This window comes from Camelus dromedarius, chromosome 31, assembly GCF_036321535.1.
Source record: "Camelus dromedarius isolate mCamDro1 chromosome 31, mCamDro1.pat, whole genome shotgun sequence".
Taxonomy (NCBI): Eukaryota; Metazoa; Chordata; class Mammalia; order Artiodactyla; family Camelidae; genus Camelus; species Camelus dromedarius.
In genome coordinates, this window is record NC_087466.1 from 4,731,789 (window position 1) to 4,737,640 (window position 5,852).

Sequence of the window (5,852 nt, forward strand, 5' to 3'; positions counted from 1 at the left end):
TCCTCCATGACAGTCTTGCATTCTCTTCAGAGGAGCAGGCAATGAGGGGAGAGAGAGAATCCACTGTAAAGCTATCACCTGTCCCCCACCCCACCTGTTGAGCTTGAGAGCTTGAGGAAAAAGGCCACTTCTGGGGAAAAGTCCCCAGGGGCAGTCAAGGATGGCTGAGGCCAGGCAGGAGAAGGCAGGGGCCAGTGTAAAGACTGGAACCCTTCCTCCCAAGATTCTGCTTTGCAGGGCTGTAGGTAAAGAGCCCTCTGTCATTGGGGGTATGCAAATGGAGGCTGGCCAGCCACGTGGCAGGGGCTGTAAAGGGACTCTCAAAAATCTCTTGGGAAACTGGGCTACGTGGCTTCTGAGACAGCAGTGTGGCTGAGGGGTTAAGAATGTGTCCTTTGCTGGCAAGTGCCCTTGGTTCAAATCCTAGCTCTGCCATTCCCTAGCTCTGTGATGCTGAAAGAGTGAGCTCAGCACCCGCAGCCTCTGTTTTCTCAGCTGTAAAATGGGGATGTGATTCCATCTCCCAAAGTCTGGGGAAGAAGGGGAGTGTCAGTGACATCATGTGAGTGGGGCCCAAAGTCAGTCCTATGATTAGGACTCTCTTAATCCTGTGATCATGGCCTGTTCTGTCTGGGACCCTAGGAACTGGGCATGAGAGGACTGTGATGTGTGTGCATTAGCCTCCAGGGAAGGAATGCCTTCGACAACTGTCACAGGCTGGGTTCAGACACAGCCTGGGTTCATGTGACCTTGGGCAAGGATTTAATCTGTAACTCAGTGTCGTCATCTGTACAACAGTAACAGTACCAACCTCAGAGGGCCATTGGGCAGGGAGAATAGGTTAATCTTCATGTGATAGTAAACCCCAAAATGACAGTGGCTTCCCCAAGAGTCATTTCTTTCTCTCACGTCTAAAGGTGAGCAGGTGAGCAGTCCAGGGCTAGTGTGGCAGCTCCATGAAGTAGTTAGGCATCCAGTTCCCAGCTCTTCTAACCTTAGTGTGTGGCCATAGTCCTCATGATCAAACAGGGCAGCCAGAAATCCAGCCATCACATCTGTTTTGAGAAAACAGCATGGGGGATGAGGGGACAAGGAGGCAAAGAGCATGAACCAGTCCTTAAAGATTTCACCAACTGTCACCCGACAGGTCCACTTATGTCTCATTGATCAGAACTTTATCAAGTAGCTACACTAGCTGGAAGGGAGAGTGGAACAGATATTAGGTACATGTAGACAGGGAACAGCTTTGTTTGTTTCCTTCAGCCCCCAGGGAACTGTTATTCTGACTCTTGTCAGCATAGATTTATCTTACCTGTTCTAGAAATTTATACAAATGTCATCACACGGAACATTCTCTTGTATCTGGCTTATTTCATTCAACATTATGTTCGTGAACTTCTGAGTTGTTTTTTTTTTTTTTCTCTCCTTCCATCCAGAAGGAGACATTCATCAACATTCAGTCCTTCATTAATTTCTTCCATCACTGAGTCACTCATTCGACAAATATTTCTTGAGCCCCTATTATGTGGGGAGGGCTGGCCAAACACACTCACTCATGGCAAAGACTGATGAACTCTGAGTGTCTCAGGATGTCCTCTGACCCAAAGCTATTTTGGCTTCAAATGACCATGGTGACAGCTCTACTCTAAACTGTTCCAGCTTTGGGGAGAATCCCCAGTAGACACATAGCCCAAGGGTGAGGAGCTCAGGCTGTGGCACCCACGGATGGGCACTTAGTAGGTACTTAATAAGCAGCAGCTGCAGCTCCTTCCTTGGCACGGAAGCCTTGTAAGGAGCATGGCCCCCCTCTCTTTTTAATCCTTCGCTGGCCTCATAAGGCAGGTACTGTTACATTTAATCGACAAGGAAAGGATGCTCAGTGAGGTGTGGCAACTCTCCTGAGGCCGCACAGCTGGTGAGTGGCTGAGCTGGGATTCAAACCCAGGCCTGTGGAGGATCCAGTCTGCCTCCTGGCCCATCCTTTAAGCCTTGACCCACTCAAGGGAGAGCCCAGACTCGGCACGGACAAAGGCTGCACACTTTGCTTTGCCGTTTCTTGTTGTCTTTCTCATCCTTGGGGTCAACCCAGGATGTTTTCCCAGCTCCAAAGCCAGGTTTGTCTGTTTCAGCTTAAAATCATATGGAGGTGGGGAGGGGGTGGGAAGAGGGTGGGGAGGGAGAGGCATAACTCGCCAGTAGCTCCTCTTGCCCACGTCCCACACCCTGGGCCTGGGTTCTAGATGGTCTCACTGCCATCTGTCCCCCTCCATCCTGCTTCCTGGGGACTGTCCCCCCTCAGGGCCCTCCCAAGCCCTCACTCTCAGGCTCTATCAAGAGGCCCTAAATGGCAGCGTTTTGCTAAGTGACATTTTTCTAAGTGATGGGCATGAGATTACACATCTGGGTCGGTTGTTACCAGCGCCCTGACTCACCCAGCTCATTCCTTCAAGTGAATGAGCCTTTCATTGTAACTGCTGGCTTTTAAAGGGCCCACGCATCTGTTTTTCCGACCATGTAAAATCTATCAGACAGGGGGAGACGTGTCATTTAAAGAAATGGTTAAGTTTTCTCCATGGGAACAAATTTTCCAGGGAAGAAAATATGTCAATCTTATGATGTCATTGAGCGGCTTTCAAAAAAATTTTTTTCCGCACATGAACCCTTTTTTTTTCCAAAAAAAAAAAAAAATATGGACTGCTTCACGAATGTGTGTGTCATCCTGGCGCAGGGGCCATGCTAATCCCTGTATCATTCCAATTTTAGTATCTGTGCTGCCGAAGCGAGCACGGCACGTGAGCCCTTCTGCAGAGGCTACTGAAGCTGCAGCTCAGTGTCCAGATGGTGAAAAGGGAGCCCCTGGGATGGAAGGAGAGTAGAGGTTGCTCAGTGACACGGCTTCCCTCTTACTCCAGGGCCCCCCACTTCTCTGTGCAGCTTGCCCCCGGGTATGGAACCAGTTTAGAACCGCAGAGAGTGCTGTGACCCAGGAGTTGGAGCCCCGGGCCATCGTTTACTACCAGTGTGTGACCTCAGGAGAGGGAGTGGGCTTCCCATCTGGGAAATGGGACGGTTGTCCTAAATATTTCCTAACCTTCTTTCCAGTTCTAAGGTTCTGTGCGGCTGGGAGGATTTCGTCTGAAGTGGTGAACTTTCGGAATATAGACTTTTCAAAAAAAGAAACAGAGTTCTCTTGTTTGAGGAGGTCTGGTAAGAAACCAACAGCTCTATGAGTGTTTTCCAAGGGGAGGTGCTGTGGGTCTCCTTGCACGAATCGGTAAAAAAAAGCAGCTTCATTTACTTCATTGTTAGAAAGTAGGGAAAGTCGAATCACGTTGCTGTCTGCGCACCTTAAACTTATACAGCGCTGTATATTGATTATATCTCATGATCTGGGGAGGAATGGGAATAATGTTAGAATGTAAACAAAAAAAAGTACTACCCAAGCAATATCACTCGCATAAAGCAATGCAAAAAATTCACTAATGTATTACCATATCCGGCAAGGGGGAACAATCTAGAAAGAAAGAAAGAAAAAAAAGAAAGTAGGCTAAAGATGGCCTCTGATAGCCCGTCTGTGTTAATTTGTCAGTAACCTTCCCTCATGCTCAGTATAAATAACCTACTAAGTAAAAAAGTACTTAGTAATGAGAAGTCAAACAACATTAATATAGACGGTTATTGAACATTAATGCAGACTTTTTTTAAAAGATTGAATATCCACATACAATTGGGATAACCAACTATTCTGCTTTGCTCAGACTGAGGGGTTTCCTGGGACACAGGACTTTCAGTGCTACAACTAGGAATGTCCCAGGCAAACGGGGTGAGTTGGTCACCCACCCCGCACAGCAGTTATTATGTGTCAGACACTGTTCCAAACACTTTTCACATTTTAACTCTTTTAAAATCTGCACCACAACCCTGTAAAGTAGGTCCTATTAATATCCCTATTTTTACAGGTCCTCAGGGGAAACTAAAGCTCAGAGAGGTTAAGTGGTTTTTCCAAGGTCACACAGCTGGCTGGAGGCAGAGCCACGGTGAAAACCCACCCAGTATGGCTCTGGTGCTCGTAACTGTTACATCATATCATCTTGCTCCTAAATCATGTCTTTAGCAAATCACAGAGCTGTAGCTAGTCTGTGACCAAGGCCAGCCGGGTACTCAAGAGATCCAGGCCTGGCTCTCTGGGGAATAACACTGAGGGGCCCCCAGCTTCTCTGGGTCCTGGCTTCCAGCCCAGTGAAATGAGGGGACTGGTCTGGAACAGTGGTTTCCCTAGTTTTTTAAGCAGTAGAACTTGTCAGATACTTGGGATCCCAATATATAAAACAGACCACAGCCAGAGAATTTACGTCTTCAGTGTTGAGCAGAAAATTCTTCATAGTGTAGAGAATTCCAGAAACTCTGCCCCATAGCCTGAGGCTTCCAGAAGCAGAATGTGAAAACTTGTGGTTTAATTGCTCTCTAAGGGCCTTTTAGGCTTTAAAATTAAATCCAACATTTAATTTAAACATTTCATTCGTTCATGCCGCAAAAATGTTAGAGCGGCATCAGATTTGCCAGGCACTGGTCCAGGCGCTGGGGCATCAGAGATGAGCTGGAAAGGGTTTCTCCACTGTGGCACTGCTGTCATTCGGGGCGGGACAATTCTTTGTTTCGGCCTTTGCATTGTAGAATGTTTCGTGGCATTCCCAGCATCTACTCAAGAGATGCTAGGAGCACCTGTCCAGTTGTGACAGCCCAAGATGTCTCCAGACATTGCCAAATGTCCCCTGGTGGTAAAAATCAGCCCTGGTGAAGAATTATGCAGCTAAGCTAATGAAGATCTCTTATCTCATCAGCTTGGGTTCCCTGGGGAGAGACAGACAACATAGTTTTTGTTTTGTTTTTTTTTTAAGAAATGATTAATGTATGATAAAGCTAAAATAAGGTGATGAGATAGGTGTTCCTGGGGCAGTCTTCGTGTTGAGTGGGCAGAGAAGGTGTCTCTGAGAAGGTGATATTTGATCTGGGGCCTAAATGTCCAGGGGGAAGGAGCCAGTCATGCAAAGAATCTGAAGGAAGAATGTTTCCATCAGAGTCAACAGTGAGAGCAAAGGATGAGAGGCTGGATGAGGTGGCTTGTTAAAGGAACAGGACAAAGGCCAGTGTGGCAGGAGCCTCGAGGATGAGGGGCAGAGGAGAGAGACGTGAGCTGAGGGGGGCACGGAAGGCAGGTAGGAACGGGAAAGGTCAGATCACTGAAGGCCTCTTACCAAATTAATCATCTAAATTCTACTTCAAGGAACTAGAAAAGGAAGAGAAAAATAAACCCAAAGCAAGCAGAATAAAGGAAATAATACAGATAAGAGCAGAGAGCACTAAAATTGAAAACAAAAAAACAAGAGAGAAAATTAATGAAACAAAAAGCTATATCTTTGTAGGGGAGGTATAGCTCAAATGGTAGAGTGCATGTTTAGCGTGCATGAGGTCCTGGGTTCAATCCCCAGTACCCCCTCTAAAAATAAATAAGTAAACCTAATTACCTCCCCCCGCCAAAAAAAAAAAAAAAAGCTGTATCATTGGGGAAAAAAATCAATAAATTGACAAACCTCTGGCAAAAAAGAGAAATCATTAATATTGGGATAAAATATAGGATATCACAACAGATTATGCAGGTATTGAAATGATAATAAAGGGATACGACAAACAACCCCACACTGTTGGACTCAGAAGAGACGTTGTTCATCCAGAACACGGTCAATGCTTGGGGGCATGTCACAGGCCCCAGAGAAAAAGTTTACCAGCAAAAGCAGCAGCCTTCTACCTCCACGGTGAATTTACCAGGAGGAGCTGGGAGATAATGCGGGGGG

General features: G+C 46.7%; 1 non-coding gene across 1 annotated transcript; it reads right to left on the minus strand.

Annotated features, from left to right (window-relative positions):
• Window positions 1-2,683: 2,683 nt before the first annotated feature.
• Window positions 2,684-2,787, minus strand: LOC116150075 (U6 spliceosomal RNA). Its single transcript, XR_004133752.2, has one exon. It is a non-coding gene; the product is annotated as a U6 spliceosomal RNA (small nuclear RNA).
• Window positions 2,788-5,852: the final 3,065 nt, after the last annotated feature.